This window comes from Taurulus bubalis (assembly GCF_910589615.1).
Source record: "Taurulus bubalis genome assembly, chromosome: 4".
Lineage (NCBI taxonomy): Eukaryota > Metazoa > Chordata > Actinopteri > Perciformes > Cottidae > Taurulus > Taurulus bubalis.
In genome coordinates, this window is record NC_136592.1 from 18,690,236 (window position 1) to 18,711,179 (window position 20,944).

The 20,944-nt window shown below is 39.8% G+C and overlaps 1 protein-coding gene across 1 annotated transcript in view; it reads right to left on the reverse strand.

The window, feature by feature from the left end:
• The window catches only part of kif26ba (kinesin family member 26Ba), a gene marked incomplete at both ends in the record, with an annotated part of 75,226 nt that overhangs the window by 51,979 nt on the left and 2,303 nt on the right, over positions 1–20,944 (reverse strand). The window lies entirely within an intron of this gene.

Sequence of the window (20,944 nt, forward strand, 5' to 3'; positions counted from 1 at the left end):
GAATGAGAGTAAAATGAAGCAAGCAGCATGTGTTGAGCTGCACAGGAGGATGTATGTAAGAAAATTGAGAGGAGAGGAGAAGAAATGATAGGCATGTTGAACAAATCATGACTATGAATATTTATAGAAAATCCAAGAAACATTCATTGCCTTAGCCTGGGGGAAGATGTGTGAGACACACACACACAGACACACACACACAGACACACACACAGACACACACACACAGACACACACACAGAGAGAGAGAGAAGGACCTGCAAAAGCAAGTCCACACATAAAAATGCACACACTCGAGCGCACACACGCACACACTCTTTCTATTCCTCTCCCTTCTTACCTTCTCAGCATTTTTCTTCACTACAGCGTGATATTGTAGGAGATTAGTGCATGATGTGACCTTTTAATCATCTGTAAAACCTCTTGGTGCAATAAATACGGAAAATCCAAAAGCTTTTTTTCATACAAAAATAATTAATTAATTGCTTGGCCATCAATTTCTAGCCAAATGAAATGTATTTCCCATAAATGGCAATACAAATTACTGGAATAAGAATATATATATAAAAAAATAAAAAAATTGAAGAAGATTACCACTCCTGCCTTTAAAAAGGTAATTTAATGACATGACTTTTTTTTGTGAGTTCTTCAGATAATAATTTTAGACGTTTTGTCAAATTAATCACCATGTGTTCTGCTCCATTGGTCTTTTAACAGTCTTTTAGTTGAGTTTATTTCCATTTACTCACAGTATCTCAGGCAAACTATTTTGTTGTTGTTGTGCATTTTTTAACATAAGTACATGTAACTCTTCATTAGGAAATAGTTGTTATAATAACACTAACCGATCATAATGATTTCTCCATAACCTGCATGACCTCTTTTAAAATCATATTCCTAAAATCACTCTTTTGTCATAAATCTCAGAAAGCAAGCCTTTGTATTTCAACATTCTATATGAGGTTCGCCCAATATACGACAGGATTCAGATAAGTTTTGATAAGCTGTACTTTTTGCAAGTTTAAGCTTAAGACCTTGTTGCTCTGTTCAGTTCTGAATGAATTTCCTGGTCTGGAAAAAGGGCCCCTTATATGCACAAGCTAACTGTCCAAAGTAATGGACTATAGAGGCTGCCCAAAATGTGTTCATGTGTAAGGGATTTGTAGTATTATAAGATTTGTCACAGTCTATAGAAAGTGCCAACCTTTCTAGTATATTGCTTTTCTTCATCAAGATGTCATGGTCAACTCTTTTATTAAGGCTCAAACAGCTTCTAAACACTCCCACAACTACAACTGTTCCACTTTCACTACCTTCACTTGTGTGTGCCGCTACCGGGACGGACTTTTAACACTGTCAATATGAAGCTGCAGTGACTATGTGCAAATGTGAATGTGGGAGACTGTTTTAACTTTGGCAAATTCCCCTTTTCTGGTGAGTACTGGCCAAATATCAACGTTCAAGAAAGTCTTTGAAATTATTTTTAAAAGTGTGACACAGACCATAAATGCAATCTTCTCTTTCATCTGAATAAAATAATTATCCAATAATTACAAAAAGAAATACATAGTGTATAATTCTCTCTGTCTTTTCTCTCCTTGTTTAGGTCCACTGTGTTTGGCTGGTGAAGTTGTGTGTATGCGTGTGTGTGAGCAATCACTGTGCTTTCTTGTGTGCGGAAATTCAGAAATTTGTCCAATTTGTTTGCGCTGTTATCTATGCCTGTACGCATGAATGCATATGCGTGTACAGATATGTGGTATGTGTGTACGTGTGCCTGTGTTTTTGCAGACTAATTGGAGCCACTGGCACGGAGCAAAGCTCTAAATCTCCTGCCACGACTCTCTGGTCTAAATATCAAAGTTAACAAGCAAAACCCACAAACACACCCTGATACACATCTGTGTCTAAAGCTCATTTAACCCTGTTGAAAACATTTTCAAGCATCAAGCACTTAACTTGCTTAACAAAAGGTGGTTAAAAATAAATCGCTTCTCCTTCTAAAAGTCAGACTTTACTCAAGGCCATTGAGACTCAGTGGGATTTAAATGGCGTTGTGGGCTAATTGTCAGTGTAGGTGTAGCGTTAAGATATTATCAGCGAGCGTGTGTCTGCTTAGGAGCTCTATACTTCATCAAAACATCTGTGGTAGATGGTGCCAACTCACTTGATAACTGTAATTATCTTCCTGCTTTCAACCAGCCTACCTCTTCTGTAACACTAAGGCAGGTATCTGTGTAGGCCCTCGCTCTTTTCTGCACAAATTATTCATTTCATGCTATTTTAACTTGGGTTAGACAGTAAAGACACTCTCCACAAGAATAAAAAGTGTCACTTTTCTTTAAATTTACGTTATTCTTTGAACATTCCTCCGTATTACATGAAATTGTATTCTAAAACTGCTTTCTCTTGAATGACCGCTATTACCAAGTGCTTCTGCATCTCAAAAACAGAGCCATTACATTCATCATCTTCTCAAAGAATCCTAGAAAATAGTCAACATTTGCAGCTGCATTTTTAATGGAATATGGTTTGTCATAATAATAGGATAAAAACAACCACCAATTACACATGTCCATCCATACTAGTAGAACAGTAAATGCATCACTCTTGCCAGTTGTTCAACATACTGGGGCTTTCATTTGTATATAATAGTGCATGCTGCAGGGAAGAGGCTGTGCATGTGCAGTATCAATCAAAGGGATGGGAAGGCATTCTTTGTTTTTTGAAACTTAATCAATTCATGATTTATAGAGATGAAGCATGTGTGTCTAATCAATAGGCAAGTGATGGACACGGGTTATCTCTTAGCAGATTTAGATAGTCAGACATTAAGATAGAGAGACAGGTGATTGACAGGGAAAACAGAAAAACAGATCTGGGACATGTTGATATGAGTGACTGAACAGGTAGCTTTCTTGTTTTATAAATCAACTGATTCTTTGACCTCTTCTACGGTAAAAAAAAAAAAAACCTTCACAGATTTATATTTTCTCTCAGAGGTCTACCGAACTGTAGATCTACATCTGTGTGTGTGTGGTCAGCCTCCTTGGGGGTACAAATGCCCATAATGTAATGAGAGCATGTGAGCACGAAAAAGAGAGTGAATATAATATGTGTCTGCCACACACAAATAAGCCTCTATCAATAACAAGCCTGTAAGCTTTCCTCAATCAATACACCGTCTGTATGTGTCCACACAAAGCAATATTTCATTTCATAGTAAAGCCTCTCAATGAGAGGGCTGCCTGCTAGGCTATGTCAACAAACCACAAGATACACACACACACACACACACACACCTACAAAAACACACACAAACCCTCAGTTCGTCGCCAAGGTTTGAGCTCATGTGTGTGTGTGTCACTTCACAGAATATGATGAGCCTAAAAGGCAGGTCACATTCAGGATCAGACCTTATTGCACATTCTACTGAAGACCACTGAAGTACGTATCGTATACAAGATGGAAGGGATACCACAAATTACCGTATATGAGAAAGATACACCAAACAAACAACTCTGAAGTCACCATGAACCAAACTCAAACGCCTATGGGGTCTGCTGATTTTTCTGCCTAAGTAAGAACCAGCTCCAGTTGTTCGTCACCGTGTTTACAGCGAGAGTGATGACCGAGCGTAACGCTCTCCAGAATTATAACCGCAGCGAAGAAGAGTGGATCTCCCACGCAAAGAGACTGGTAAACCAGACGGTGGAGGGACTCGTCGTCACCGAAGGCTTCTGCCTGGACTTGAAGAGCACCAAGAAAGTGTACAAGAGTCTATTGAAAGACCTGCAGAAGAGGTTCTGCAGTAAAACGACACTGCAGTCTTTGTTCCAAGACTCAGTTATTGACGCAGCCAGTGTTCAGTCTTTGCAGGCCTTTACCAGTGTGATAATTATATTACTAATAATAAATATTACAAATAATTGTTTTGTACTTTAGTAGGATTTTTTCTTGTCACACTATTTTTACACTGTTGTATACTTGTACATGTGTCTGTCTGTATGTCTCTCTCAAACTGTATGTTTAATAATTGTGCTTAGCCGAGGGGGTCATGACATATTTTCTGCTGGTTACAATCATTGTGTCTTTTCACACTGAGGGAGGGAGCAGTAATGAATACGCCAGTGATAATGTTGATGAAACAGTTTGATGGCTCTAAAGGAGTTCTTCCTGTGCGATTGAAACGTTCCCTCTGGAAAGAGTCCGTTTCTCTTCATATCTGAGGCTGACACTAAAAGCTTTAATGTAGATGGCAGAAAATTGCTCTTCTAGAGAACTTTATTGTAGCTGCACTAAAAGTATGTAATATCACGGCAAATACCACTGGCCACTTACCCATAGGAATCGGAGAGAGAAAGATTTAAAGGGAATCAGTAGATTGAGTCGTATTATGGTAAAAATACGGAACACAGTTGGAACCCAAAGAGGACAAGTGTATTGTGTAGAAGGGGTTAGACATTTGTATTTCATGGATGATTTTACTGTAATAATTTAGTGTTGGTGTTGCTTTTTTCAACAACATTCAAGAGTTATATAAAATGTATGATGACAAAGCAAAATTATCCTTAATATAAGTCCCAACTTTAATCAATTATTTGTAAGTCCTTGTTCATTGCTTTAGTTACAAAAAACATCTCATCTTCTTGCACTAGACGCAGTGTACAGTTTGCAACCAATGCAAGAAAGTCCTATTTTACTTACTGTTAATGTTATTATGAAAGATAGATAAAATGAGATAAACCACTATGAATGCACTGTAAATCTTCCAATTAATGCCAAATAGTAGTCCCATTTGGAAGGAATTGGAAAAGTCAGATTTTTTCCATAAAAATTGTAGAAAAAATTACATTTAATCTCTCCTGGCTTCTTTATCAAACACCCTCAAATACACATGCACACCAGACTGGCGACTAAAGAGCAATTACGTGGACATGGTGTACGGTCCTTGAGATGAGGGCATTGTTGTTCTCAATTAGCCGATATTTGGGGAGCAGCCAAGCTGCCTCATTGACATGAAGAGGAAAAGGAGAGCTGTGTTTTGATCAGGTTTTGAAGAAGAGAAAGACAGGGTGGAGTGTGTGGGAAGAGAGATGGGGTTTTTGCTGATATTGGGTAAGGGTAAATATAGCCCACACACACACACACTCTCTCTCTTTTTCTCTCTCGCTCTCTCTCCCCCTTTCTCTGTGCTCTCCTTTTGACCCTATTTCTGTATTTCTCTTCCCCTTAATGCTCCATTTCCCAGCTCACCTTTCAGTAGAACAGTAAAGCTTTGAGTTTGTTTACATTACACTGGTCCAAACACACACACACACACACACACACACACACACACACACACACACACACGCGCACGCGCGCGCACACACACAGAGGAGTTTATAGGGTTTAATGTGGCAATCTATTTTTATTATTATATATAAATATATGTATTATCCTACATAAGTCCTACATTTTACAGAATCAGATTTAAGACTGAATTATTCATATTTTTAAACAGTATGATAAGATTGTGGTTTGATATGAATGCCTCACTGTGAACCATTCGCTCTTTCCTTCTTTCATCGCATCTATTTGTCTCTTCCAGACGAAAAGACGGTAGTTCCGTATATCACTGATACAGCTCTGGACCGAGCTACGTTTTGAGTTGTTTTATGTTTGGTGAATTAAAATCCTTTTTGAAACCTGCAGAACTGACTCGGCCTGTGATTGCTGCGCTGTCCTAACTCTGGTGTCCTCCGTGCCGTCCTGTTACAGTCTTATTCTTCATTACAGCAGAGAGGAGGAACACGTTCTTAGTCAGTATTAGCCAGAATGACACTGGTTTATTAGCGAGCATGCGTGTGTGTGTCTGAGAGTGAGAGTGAGAGAGAGTGCGCGCGTGCGTAATCAGTTCCAGATGAGTCCCCCCGTACTCATTTACCTCCTTTCCTCTCTCTCCTCATTCATTTTACTACGCACTCCTGTACAGAGTCTATAGGAAGCACGCACACACACACACACACACACACACACACACACACACACACACACACACACACATTTCTCGGCAGGTCTGGGATCAGTGAATTCATGCAGAAGAGATACAGGCGGTCTCGTGCACCTGCTCTGAAGGGCACACACACAGTAGAAGGCAGGAGTGATGAGAAAATGAAGAATGAAAAATAGAAACCAACTGAAAGACACTGGGAAATAAATACTATAGATTTTGAGTCTGTTGGTGGCTCATGATCATGCACATTGGTCTCATGATGGAGAATGATGATTGTGTGTGTGTGTGTATGATTGAGTCTGATGTCTGTGCAGGAGCAAGGTCAATAGCACAGAGGTTATAAATGACATCACACACACCAAACATATAGATGTGCACATACACATATTGGACAAATGTTACACTGACAGAGGTCATGCACAGGTCGCTCTCTCTATCTCTCCCAAAACACACTGTGTCTGTTACCCTCTCTCTCTTTTGGTGTTTCTGTCACACTCTCAGGACATATTAGGTACTCGTCATGCACCCATGTCCAGCTACGACATTAAAGTATATAACATACTGGATCATATGTGACTCTGTCAGCTCGAGACATCAACACATCTGGAGATAACTGGTTAAAATTGCACAACTGATAAAAGCTTCACACACAGGCTTTCATCTGACAACCTGCCCATTACATTTTAGAGTCTTTGAACTTTCATCCATCCAACTTTCATCCATCTTATATGGAATTGATAACAAAAGGGAAGAAGCATCTTGTTTATAAATGAAGAAGACATTATTCAGGTAATAGAGCTTTTAGGAGCAGTCATCCTTTTCCACATTTGATTTACTGCGGCTCTTGCAGTCAAACTGTCATCAGCAGGGGACACATAATTCACCGTAACACACTAGCTTTGATTTACTAACCACCACTGCAGCCACGGGCTTATTGTCAGTTGGGCATGTGCACAGTTGCAATTTCATATTCAAATCACCACATCTATTTTAACAATTATTTTCCAAGGAATATAAAAAATAGAAGCCAATAGTGAATGATATCAGCCAATTCTAAAATAAAAAAGATTCACAATGAAACAATTAATCTGTGATGATACTGACCCTATGAATCTTGATTAAAGCATGACCACATTATCTTGCCCTAATTGTAAAAGTGTGACCATGCTGAAATGAAAGCGAGAGAAAGATGGAAAAAGGAAGGATGGACAAAGGGAAGAAGAGGGATTGTGTGGATGAATAGAAGAAGGGAAGCATAGTTGGTTTCATCTTCTGAAATCAAACATGTGTGTATGTGTATGAAAATGTGTAAATGCTACGGATTTGTATTGTTCGTGTGTATTCTTGACCTTCTGGCAATTTGATTCATGTGTGTTCAATCAAGCCCTGGATGATTGATAAGCGCACCATCAGAGTAAACCACATATAGGATGACTCATCATGCATGTCTTATCTTGCACTGAGGAAAGAAATTGCACATTTTTAACTTTGACCAGCATCTCTACAGATGTCATTTGGTCGATCCACAAAAATGTCCCCACGCTTTGACGGCCACAGTTTTCGCTGAAATTCGGCATAGAAGTTGAGCTTCTGGCTGTGAAGGTGTGTGTTTTTGTTCATGCCATTAATAATAGCTGCATGCCACTTGGCATCTGACATTGTGCACGTTGACTCACTGGACACTTAACGGAACTGAGCCATCATTAATGTTATCAACGTTTCATAGATTCCCGTACTATGGCCACGCTCACGAACCGTTTGTCATAGACTGTGTCCAATATTATTCACTCATTTCCTTCTCACTATCTAGAGACTTCTATGTTGTGGAATATATTGAGGACTATATGGTGTGCTCATCGGAAAAATAAAAAAACACAACTTGGGTAAATTTATCTGCGCCGTTAATTACGCCATTGCTGTTGTACAATTTAATTGTGCCGACATTGGTTGTTCGACTATCTATAATTAATACCGACATAAATGTTTGTGATAAGTACATTGTAAGCTGTTGTGCGCTGCTCTGTCTATATTAAATACACGAGGGAGGCGTCATTGCTCTCAGCAGAAGTTCCTATAGTCTGGGTTATCTCTACCCCTATAGGGAACCCCTTTTCATAACTCATTAACTATTTCTCGTTGACACTGGTCATGTTAGTGAGAGTCTAAGCATTAAGGAAACCAACCAGTGCCTCCCCAGAATGTATCGTCTGTTTCCCGTCAGTGATAAACAACTCACCCAATGTTTCTCCTCTCTCTTACTTTCTCTCTCTGAGAATGAGACAGTGGCTTGTCATGCTTTGATGATCTTCATAGATCGTCATATACCCTTTGAAATGTCAGTTCTTTGAATGCTGTGGGTAAGCAACGCTCATGAAGCAGGGTCATTGTGGAGGTCTTTGAAAGAAGCCTTCAGAGAGTCTTTCAAGAGCTTTCTCAAACCATGTTTGTGACGTACTTCGGTCTGCAGCCTGCCAGAGGCTACATTCATGTAGCCACTGTTTGGGATTGACAACCACAAATAATTGGCTGTCTGAATGCTGCCTGGGATTATCTTGGGTTAAGTGTTCATCATTCTGCTCCATGAAGTTGTGTTTTCCTCATTGGAAACACAAATGCACATATACAAAAATAGCATCGCTTGAAAAAGATGAGTGTGTAGTGGGATGTTAAACCCAATCAAAGAGGATACAAAATCCTAGAAACAGATGCTACGGACAGATCAGTCAAATAAGTCTCTCTCTCTCTCTCTCTCTCTCTCTCTCTCTCTCTCTCTCTCTCTCTCTCTCTCTCTCTCTGTTATGCTCTAATGCAAAGTGTTTGTATTTGTGTATTTTTTATCCATGCTTCGTGCATATTAAGAGTGTTTGCTGATCGGTCTGTGTATAAATGCTGCCCCCCTATGAACAGCCTGAGCTATGAATCTTGCCCAAGCTTGTACAGTGCTTTGTCTACAGAGCGGCCCCCTGCCACGCGGTAAATGAACTAGCTTGCTGGAAGGGAGCCAGGTTTTTATTAGCTGGCCATCAGTGCCCAGCTGTAAATGAAATAGTTGTTTAAAATGAATGCCTGCTTTTTTGTATGTGAAAGTTGTTTGCCAGTGACTGTTTTTAAATTAGCTGGCTAACCATGGTAGTGCCGGACTGTAAATGAAGTGCATATAAACTCTGCTACCTGTTTTTAAATTAGTCCACCATCTGCATCAGAGCTGCACTGTAAATTAAGCCACAAATGTGGAAACAATCTACTACAGTGTGTTAGCTGCCAATTAGCTATGCCTGGCGCCTGAATAAATAAGGATGTTCGCTTCATTGTGAGTAATTTAAGAGGAAAGGTATTCTATGTATGTGTTTTTTTTTTACATAGGATGCTTGCAGGCCGTACAGGTGGCTCTGCACGATATTCCTGTAACACCATACTCACAGTAAAAAAACAGCAAATATGTTGTTTCTTCAACTGTCAATAAAAATATATAAATATAATGTTTGATTGAAAAAATATATATTTAGAGGGACAGTTATCTATTATTCACCTACTGTAAACGGGTTGTCCATCTGTATCAGGGCTTAAGACAAAAGTGACTCATTCTTATTGTTTGTTTGATGCGTCACATACTGAACCACAATAATCTATACCTTTTTTGTAATGTTAGTAGTGGCCTGCCCAACACACTATACAGATCAAAGATACTTTACTAGCTTTACTAAATGTGCTACACAGGGACAGCATTGGTAAAATCCAATACTCTTGTGCAGAAAAAATACTTTAAAGATCTGTATCCATCTGTATCCATCCTTTCCAGAGAATGACTTGTTGTAAGAGTGTATCTAATTGTACATAAAGTATATGATTCAATGGGCTTCTCTCTCATAACTGTTTGTCCTCCACCTACTTCTTCTTCTGTCTTCCCCTGAGCCCTTCATCCTTTCCTCTCTTTTCTATATCCCTCATCCTCTCTCTTTTCTCTCCCTACTCTCTCTTCCCCTCTCTCCCTCTGACAGTGATAAATTGCCTATTGGGTTGAGCAATCCATCTTGCCGTATCCCACACCTGAACACACACTCCCTCACTCCTCCCCTGCTTCCTTCTTTTCCTCCTCTTTTTTTCACCATGCGTCTGTTCTTCCCTCCGGTATCCTTCCATCTCAAGGTTAGTGAGGCTCACTGAGGAGGAACTGAAGGTAAAGATCTGCCCGACAACTCCCACGCATGTCACTGAAACAGGTGAAAAGTGTGTGCACAGAAATACAGCACAACCTCAAAAATAATAACTCAGGTTTTTCCTGGCTCAGCATTAGACAAAAAGGTGGTACGTTATATCAACCATGAATACTACAGAATTCAATTGGAAAATAAATGCAAACGTGCCAGGTTGTGTGTGCTTATCGGTGCTTCAAGACAAATTCAAATACAAGCATGCTTACGTGCTCATAATGCTGACTTGCTGATGTGAAGCAGGTATAATGTTTACAATGTTCACCATCATTAACATTTGTTGATTATCACTAAAAACAAGATGAATCTTCCCCGACCACCTCATCTATTACACAGTATGTTGCTTAAAATATGTATTGATATCAGAACAACAGGACTGCCTGTTAAATCTGCATTTATATTTAACTTAATATTGTCACTGACTATTAATCTGAGTTTTTGTACCTATAAACATTACTTTGAAAAACAGATATTTAAATAAACAAACCACGTAATCCATGTTTGCCCATGACTTTAAACCAATTTGTCCAGTGGTTCCCCCTGGCCTGTACAAAGAGCTTTTATGTGCTTTAACGTAACCCCTAAACCTCTTCAGGGTGTGCTTGAATCATCCTGCGAGCCTCTAAAACTAAAACAGTTTTTTAACAGTCCTATATCCATGAAAGTCAACAGAGCGTCTTTGCTCTTTCCAGGCTTCATAATCACACAGTAGCACTCATTCATACATGGGAGCTCTGTAACGCGACCACAGTGCTCCACTGTTGCCCGCTGCGCTCCTCAAAGGGAGCTGCTGAGGTTTCGGAGTCTTGCTCAAGAGCACAGTTGTTATTGAGGGAGGGGACACTTATTCATCCAGGTTTCACAGTGACATCAAATCTGGATTCCACATGTCAACCATCTGCCTACCAGATTGTATTGAACTGCTTGACTGCTGCTGATCCAGAATATGTGATCAGTCAGATATTGCTTATGCTTTGTCAGATACCAAATCTGATTCAGTAAGACGGAATAAAGGGTTAAAAGCGGCGATACAAAGATATAGGGGTAAAGATTAAAGATTAAAGAGGGAGAGTTCTGCTTTAGTATAGGCCCCTCTCTGACACTGGATGTAGCCTAGTATACAGTCAATAGCAGATAACAGTAAACAATAACAACCATTTCATACCCTCTAAATCGAGCCCTGGAGGCTCCATCTGCTCAAGGTAATTGGAAAGTTTAACGGCTAGGAGCTATTCTCTGTGTCTGATTGAAGCACAGCCTGGGAACAAACAGCCAATTTAATTCTCTCTCTCTCTTACTCACACACACACAGACACAGACACACACAGACACAGACACAGACACACACAGACACACACAGACACAGACACAGACACTCACACACACAGACACAGACACACACAGACACAGACACAGACACACACAGACACAGACACACACACACACACACACACACACACACACACACACACACACACACACACACACAGACACAACACAATCTCTTTCCACCTGTGTCTTGCACCTATGTGTAGCCAATATTTTCTCTATTTCCTATCTCTTTCTTCCCTTCCCTCTCTTTCTTCCATCTTCCTCCTTCTTGTTGATAAACTGAAGAGAATAATGACATATTTCTGCTGAACTGAGATGGTTGATAAGCATACAGAGCAAGTGAAGTACAGGGTGAAGGATTGATGAGAAATGGAAAGAAAGAGAGCCTGGCAGGGACAAATAAAATGTTTAAAGATGTGTGTCAAAGGTTCTTTATATGAAATTAATTTAGCAGCAAATACCTATTTGCTTTGTCAAGATATAGTGGAGTAATTCATCCTGAGCAGCAAGTGAAGTCACACTCCTGTTTTGTGTGTTGTAATTCAAGCTGCTCTGTTCTTTATTTTGAAGGCCAGGACGACAATACATGTTACAGCATGTGTGTCCCTGAGTGTGTGGCCCACTTGCTATTAATCGTCGCCACTCTGAACTGCACTAATACAATGATTACCACTGATAACGCTGTCCTGACCCACGGCTGATAACGCTGGGCCAACGGCGTTGATGTGGAGGCTCCACAACAGGTTTGCCTGAGGTTCTCCTCAGGTAAACTCTGCTGCTCTGTCGGCACTATTCGCTGCTAATTGTCGGTTCAGCACCCACCATGTTGAGAGCCGTGTGCAGGCAATCCCTCAATCAAGGATTTGCTCTGAATTTCTTCTGTAGCCTCTTAAATATCAGTGTGCTTTACTCAGATACTAAAACAAACTGTACAAACACACATTGTTGCAGAACCATACAGCCTGTAATAGCCACAGACTGCAGAAAGTAGGCGAAACCAGAACCACCTTTAAGCTTTTGGGATATAAATGTGTGAGGATGTCATCAATATGCAAATGACCGTATGCCGTCATCTGGCTACTTTTAGCACTTGGAGTTAGTGCTTTCTACTTTCATAGGAAAGAGTTTGCCACAATGCACAAGACACACTACATTTTGTTTTCCACAGCTTTGTGCTGTAATTGAGCCTTCATTCTTCCAGGAGCTTGTACCCGTTGGCAGGCAGAATAACATAGTGAAAGCGAGGCTCATAGGGAACCAATCTAAAAGCAGACCGTGTCCTTATTCTATAGCCATATTGTGCATTCAACATTTACTTCATAATGATAAGCTAAATGTAAAAACTTAAATAGAGCTTTATTTTTAAAACATACTACAGTAATACCACTATATTGCAGTGAAGTGCCATGCAGCCAGACTAGAAACTGAAGCTTGAATGTCATCCTTGTTCTTGTTTCACCTCCTGCCCTTTACAATGCTCTGATACAATAGATTCACAGTGCTGCTTAAAATACACACACACACACACGCATGCATGCACACACACACAGTTCTCTTCTCAACCTATCTTTGAAACAGTCCTTAACCTATATAGTTAAGCTAGTAATGTACACACACACATACACACACACACACGCACGCACGCACACGCACGCACACACGCACACACGGTGGATGGACTGGCAGAGCCCTGGCTCTAATTTTGACCCTAAAAGGTAGCTCTGCTGTCACAGTAAGCACTCAGTGTGGACGAGGCCACTGCTACTTTGTAAACAAAACTACGCCATCTCTTCACCACAAGCTCATCTTTCCTTCTATTTCTTTCTATCCATATTTCTCTTTCCAGCTTCCATTCCAATACTAAAAACAGCTGTGCTCTAATTTCAGATACACCATTACACTTTAAACCATGTTTACAAAATCACATTGTTCATAAGGACAAGGTAAGATAAATACAGATCAACATTAATCTTCTTTAGTTGAGGATTCATAGAGATCTGTATGCATTTTGGAATTAAATCTTTCAAACTTTGTTTGTGTTTTAACAGAAACAACTTGATCCCTCTACCTCTAGACGCTGAAGCTTCTTTAGTTTCATCTGTATGTATCATGATCACTTCATCTCTTCTTTTATATATATTACGACAACATCCAGAACAAATATAGGAACAAACTTCACAGAGCATATTGACTTTTAAAGCAGCTGTTTACTAGACTAATCAATCAATGTGGCAGAAATGTTATAACCCAGAGCTGCTACTTTCACATACATCGTCACCCCAATATACACACACGCACATACTGTATATTTATCGTTCTATTGTAACCATGAAATAGTTCCTTGAAGAAATAAAGCCCTGCCAAAAAGGCCTCACTTTGCTGGTTGAAAACTTAAACCAAGAAAAAGTAAAGCACAGACACACACACACACACACACACACACACACACACACACACACACACACACACACACACACACACACACACACACACATAACCAACACATACAAATACACGTCATGCCTGTCACACCCACCTCAGCTTGTAGTGAGATGTTCCTAGTGTGAGATGCTGCAGATAGATGTGTTATATCTGACAATGTGATAGCCCTTGACAGCGCATGTGTGTGTGAGGTATGTTTCTGTGTGATATATCAGCTTGTGACAGCAGGTTGGCTAATATTAAAAGTGTGGTTAGCAGGTCTTCAAAAAACCCGTTCAGTGAGCGAGACTTCACAGTGTCACGGGGTGTTGGAGCTGGCACCTGCAGCTACTGGAACATTTTCACTTTTCTTGGCTCTGGATTATGGACTTGAAAACTTTTAAAAGAAAACTGTGTCTGAACAGTCACTGACAGATAGATAGATAAGATGGATGGATAGACAGATATAAGATAGGCAGAAATAGACAGACAGATAGAGTCTGGTTCGTGACTTTGTATCACCACAAACATACCATGTATGAACATCTAAACAGGTGGAAGCAAATAGAGGAGACAGGTGCATAACTACTGTATATTGTTCTCTACTTAATTCTGTATTGTGGAGTTGATGGAGAGGCAGTTGCCATGGTAGCTATGGACCTCATGGCAGCAGGTGCCGCGGCCACTTTCACCACTATCCAGCAGTGCAGTGTGCTCTTGGTTGAGCCCATACACACATGTTAGTGTGTGTTTTATATGAACCCCAGGGTGCCTTGTGTGTGTATTGTGTGAGTATCTGGTGTGTGCCAGTTTGGGTGTGTTTACTCATGCATGTGATTTGCCTGTTATTGCAATCTGTTGTTGGTGTGCAGTGGGGTTTGTTTTGGTCCTGTAGTGTGTGAGGTGTTTAGAGGTGCCATAAATGTAAAACTGTCTTTTTGTTGTCACTGCTTTGAGTGGGCTACAGCTGTTTATTTTATCTCGATATATGTTTTCTTATTTTTCTTACAGTGTAGAAAGGCCGGACATAAGGGGATATAGAGAGACAGGGGTGATGACAAATGTTCCCAGCCAAAGTCCAGACCACTCGACCACTAAGATGGCCCCTCACCTATCTGCATATTTAACCTTCATTTCTTTGAAACCAAGTCCCTTTAATTTATTTTAAAATTAGTCAATAAGCAGGGACTGCAGTTCAAGAGTAAAGCAAACCAATAATGGCACTCACCTCACAAACACTTGGTACTTTGCACATCCATCTACTGGATCTAATAATGTTTGGTTTGGTGTTAAATTTCCTAATTAATACACATTGGCAAACTCAAATTCAATATGCTGTCTTTTGGAACAGGCATAGCCTTTTGCAACGTCTTGTTATAGTCAGACAGGTTACACACAGTGCGTTGACACTGTCTGGGGTAGTTAGTCTAATTAACTGTGTCGGCTCTGGGTCAGTGACTGTAAAGACAATGATGGCACTATTAGGGGAAAATGTCTTCTTTCTTTTCTCTTCCTACTAATTTTTCTCCTTCTTCCTCAGATCTCCTTTTCTACCTCCCTCTCCTCCTCTAAATTTAAATATTTGTTTCTCTCATTCTTCTTTCTGCAGAGCCGAATTTAGAAAAAAAAGTGTCAGAGAAAGAAACAGAGACAGATTTGGTGTATTAGTGTGTCTCTGCATAATGTCTGCAGGCATGCTAAATTAGAGAGTGATATGAATGAATGAATGAATATATACTTTATTAATCCCCAAGGGGAAAAAAAAATTGTCGTCATCAGTAGCGCCTTACAATTGACAAGTGAAGATACAAACACACAAGATAAAAGATCAATATATAAAGAAGCAACAGGGATGAAAGATATATACAAATTAAAATAAAGTCGTATATATATATATATATATATATATATATATATATAAAGATACACAATAAAATAGAATAGAATATGCAGACATTAAGGCAGGGGAGAGCAAGAAACAGAGGGAGGGAAGCAAAAGGGGGTGTGAGACCCAGAAAACAGCACAATATACTGGCCACAAGTTCATCAAACTGGTACTGGGTTGAAGCAGGTTTTTCTCCATACAATGTATAGTCTTCAAGGTACATAAAGTGCTGAGAAAATTCTGTAGGGATCTCGGTCGATGCAAATGTGTTCCTGCAAGATCTTAAGCAGCGTGTTCATGTTGGTTTCAGCTCCTCCCAAAGGGACTCTACTGGTTGAGATGTGTAGACTGTGTCGATGACAGTGTTTTAATAATTGGGTTTCTGATAAATGCCAGTGAACTTATCAAATTGAAATAGAGAAGGTACAGTATAGATGTTGAGATGCTATGTGTGCTTGGGGTTGGGTCGAACTGACATAAACCCAGAGGGAAGCTCTTCAAATCAGCCTGCATCAGCATCCATGCCTTCCCTCACACACACACACATCCACCCAGATAGTCTTGCTGTTATTGATGAAGCCACCTCTTTATATGGTAATGTCTTTCACACCTGAAAGGCATCAGGAGGGCATGATCGCTCTCTTTCTCTCTTTTCCCACACACAAACTGTATACTATATTCTCTCTTACCTCTTGCCAAAAACACACACATGCACGCCAACACGCTATTATTCACATAAACTCCATATATTTTCGCTCTCTTTCTGCTCCTCTCACCAACAAGCACACAGCTATGAGGAGCCCATTAACGCTGATGGAGATATGTATGCGGCTCACATCTGTCACATGTCGCTGCCGTGGCAACACCAGCTGCCGTGGTTACTGGAAGCCTGCTTCTGTCGTGTTATGGGATTTGGTTATTACAGGATAGCTAGCTACCTGTGTGCAAAAATACATCCCTTTGAGGACAGACTACAGACCAATAACACTCCACCATTTGATCTGATAAGTAGACTAATTACACACTAATTACTGGTTTGGGGTGAAAATTACCAAGTGACTGGTATTAGTTAAATAGATTTTATTCTCGAGAGTGTAACCCTATTTGATTGGAAAAGGCATTTTAAGAGATTGATTATAAGCTCTCAACTTCAGCCTCTTCACCTAGTCAGACAACATTAGCGTTAATACTTTGAAATTATGCTACTGAAAGGATACGGGGGAATTTTGTACATCATCAGAAATAAGTGTTACTCTTTATATTTGGAGAATAATAATAATAACAATAATAATAATAATAATAATAATAATAGAGATAATATCAGTAATAATGATGATGATCATTGTAATAATAATCATAATAATTACATTATGCAATGTAGGACAATTAGATTGAAGGGCAGCAACAGACAATGGAATATTTTCTGTCTAATGTTGGGAAAGGGTTTAAATGCCCTCACAAGTTACAAAAGCCCAAAGTGGCATCTTGATTGTTTTGTCTGACCAACAAAGAAATCCATTATTTTTTGCACAGTGAATGACACCTGATGATTAATAGATAATTGTTGCTATTGATTCATTTTCTTTTGATTGACTATGATTCAAGAAGTCCTTGTTTCTGCACTGGAAGGCTCACTATTTCCTAGATACAACTGCTTTAATTCAACACTTCAAATTACTATTATTTGTCTGTTTCTCACAGATGAAGTCCTGTTAATACAAGTGACACAAATACTTTGAGTAGTTTGTAATATAAAAAGGTTACAGAGAAAATATATGAGGAAGTAGTCCTTTTCCACCTCCCACAACATTAATTCTTACAGTTTTATAAACACCAAATGACAGATATTTCCAAAACCTAAACACCATTTTCAGTTACTTAGAGCCAGAATGGTTTCGTTTTAGTACGTGGGTTTAAAAGAGTGTTTCAAAGCCAAGTCTCGTTAGGCTATTTGTTAAGCACTAAAGTTGAACTTTTTCATGAACACCAAAAAGGGTGAATGCCAAAGCAAGCTTTTAGGTTATCATGTCCCTGCACTTGATCTGTGATCCCAGCCTTAGTAATGTGCATTAAAGTCCAACATCTATGTACCGTGTAAGATGCTGGCAGCTGTTTAATCTACAGACAACTTGAGGCAGACACATTCATGGGTCTGCTAATATCAACATATATATATATATAATAAAAACCTCAAGATGAAAGCAATCGCAATACATCTCGAGTTGCCAGAAAGAGATCCTCGGGAAGTGAATATATTCAAAAACATGTCCTTTTTGGGTTTTATTTTTATGTCTTCAGTGGAACAGTATATGTTTCTCTCTCTTTATAAACATTCATGGTTTTGACTTTCAGATGATCTGAAACAGATACTTTGCTGGTGACTTAAACATACACACACACACAGAGGGACCTACTTTCCTGGGCTGAACTGGACCAACCAAAAACAGATCTCCCTGCATCCATTTTTGATTTGGGCGTGGATACAAGGGTGGAATCCACAGACAGACACACAGATATACACCAGTAGAGCAGGGGCAGAGGCCTAAAGTGAGTACAGCTGTGTAGCCAGATGTGCTTTTTAGTCCTGTGGTTACATGTGTGTGTGTGTGCATTTTGTGAGTCTAAACCTGAAAACCTACTCTGCTCATTGTAATCCCTCGACAGAGCACTCTGTTGCTCTTTTGATTCGTCTCTCTGTCTCTTTCTCACCAGCTTCCTGAGTGACAGCAGTGACAATACGACCTGAAATGGATTACCCACAGATGCTGTGTGTGTGTGTGTGTGTGTGTGTGTGTGTGTGTGTGTGTGTGTGTGTGTGTGTGTGTGTATATATATGTATCCAGTATATATACCATATATATTGAATGAGGTACCTACTCTAAGACTCAAATAGCAGGATGTAAAAACAGTGGATGAGCACACACAAACATCAAATATCATGACATGTAAGCATTGTGACAAATTCTTACATGGACATTTGTGTGTATGTGTGTGTGTGCTTTAACAAACCATAACAAACTGCCACACTAACATACTAAATGCCCGACAAGCACAACACACACACAGAGCTGCAGACATCCAAACAGCATCATTAGCATAGTATTAACAGCCCAGTGTGTGGGGTGCGTGCGTGCGTGTGTGTGTATGTGTGTGTGTCTGTGTGTGTGTGTGTGTGTGTGTGTGTGTGTGTGGGTTGGGGGGGGGGGGGGGGTGCGTGTGTGGCTAGCATGGGTCAAGTGTGACAGGTCTACATGGTTCACAGCTCTGTGCGTGTGTGGTTGGTGGATGTGTTTTTTATTCTAGCTGTGAGGGGTCACATATGTTCCAGTGTCCTGTGGGAATAACATGGGGCCTCATGCTGACAGCACAACAGGAAGGGACACACACTCTCACCCACACACATTTAGCTGAAGTGCTGCTCTGGCACATTTGCTGAAGGAGGAGGATTATTAGGTCACATGCTTCACCAAGGACATGAGATCAGCGTCTCCCCCTGACACAAAACACCTGGGTTGGTCAGTTCATTCTTGTCAGAAGAGAAGGCGGAAAAAAAACAGACTTTAAGAAACCCAAATATTCTATACTCACATTCTGTAGGACAAAAATTAAGCCCGGCAGTGCAGCTATTATACTGTAGAAGTTATACCATGTACAAATACCATGAAAGATCTAATTGACGTGCTTCTTCCACATTTCTACTAACAATGAGAATACCCAGCGTGCTGCATACACAGTGTAATACACACTTGTGTACAAACTCCTACTTCTTCAGTCTATTTTTTCGTGCATACTTTTGAGTTTGAATCTCTCAAGCTAATTTTTTTTCATTGACAAAATCCTTGAGCCGAAGACGGATATTTTGGTTTGTGATTACCCTACAATTATTTTTAGTCTGCATACCATAGTTTTGTGTAATAGGTTCGGTGTCACCTTTAAGCCATTTTCTATGTCTGCAGCTATTAAATATATACTTAGCTCAATGTATGTTATATGCAGAGACGTTTTCCACAAAGACATACAGCTCCTACACCATTTACAATACAGGAACGTATGTGCCTGTGCATATCTTACATTGCAATAAAGGTAACCATAACAAGGAGGCTTTAATCAGCCTGAACTAAATCCAACCTCACAAATAACATTTTAATTAGTGCTCTGCCCACCAACAGTTGCCATTCACCCCCACTGTTATTCCAACTGTCATGTTGTTGAGCTAATGAGAAGAACCCACTGTTTCCACCTCTGTCTCCGTTTTACTGGCTGTACTGTAAGTCTCTCCGTCCCACTATAGCCCTATATCTGACTCCAACTCACTGGATGCACTTTATTAGCCCTATGGTGCATAATACGTGCTTATTTGTGACCAATTAACTCCAAGTCTGATGCGTGGCCCCACTGCATTCATAAGTAAAATCCAGTCAACTGCAGCAGAAGAACATTGAACCCAGAGGCAACATGTTAAAAATTATGCAGACTCGAAAGCCCTACCAGGAGGATTTCCAGTATGTTATTTGTCATGCGTTGAAGATGCATAACCACTCATTTTCTACCAGCCAAACCAATGTCAAAATCAAAATGTAATATTTCTCAGTGATAATGTTTATCTGACACAACAGATGTACAGCAGCACAATGTGCATGCAGCATCTATTCAGTGTGGGCTGGCTATTCAGTATTTAGAAGAAAAAAAAATACACATGATAATACATTTGAATAGTTTATGATTTGCTGGTTAAGAATCACTGTACTAGTATAATTAAGATTGATTATAGGGATTACCCAAAGAAAAAAAATATCACCTGTCATAGAAAATTCAAAAATGCTGCAGTCTATATGGATTAATATCTGTTTTAAATGGTCACTGTCTTTCAGTAATCCATCATGTTAATCCCCTCAAAAGGAGAAAAAAAATATTGAACGAAGTGAAGTCATCGATTTCGGTGAATTGATCACTCAGGTAAACTGGAGAACTATTATTTAGTTTTTGGCACTGTGTCAGTAATTCATTTACTGCTTCAGATAAGATAATTATCTTAAAGCCCAAAGGCTGTTCAGTCTCTGCACTTTTCCACAGCTGGTCAAATGAGGATTGGACAAA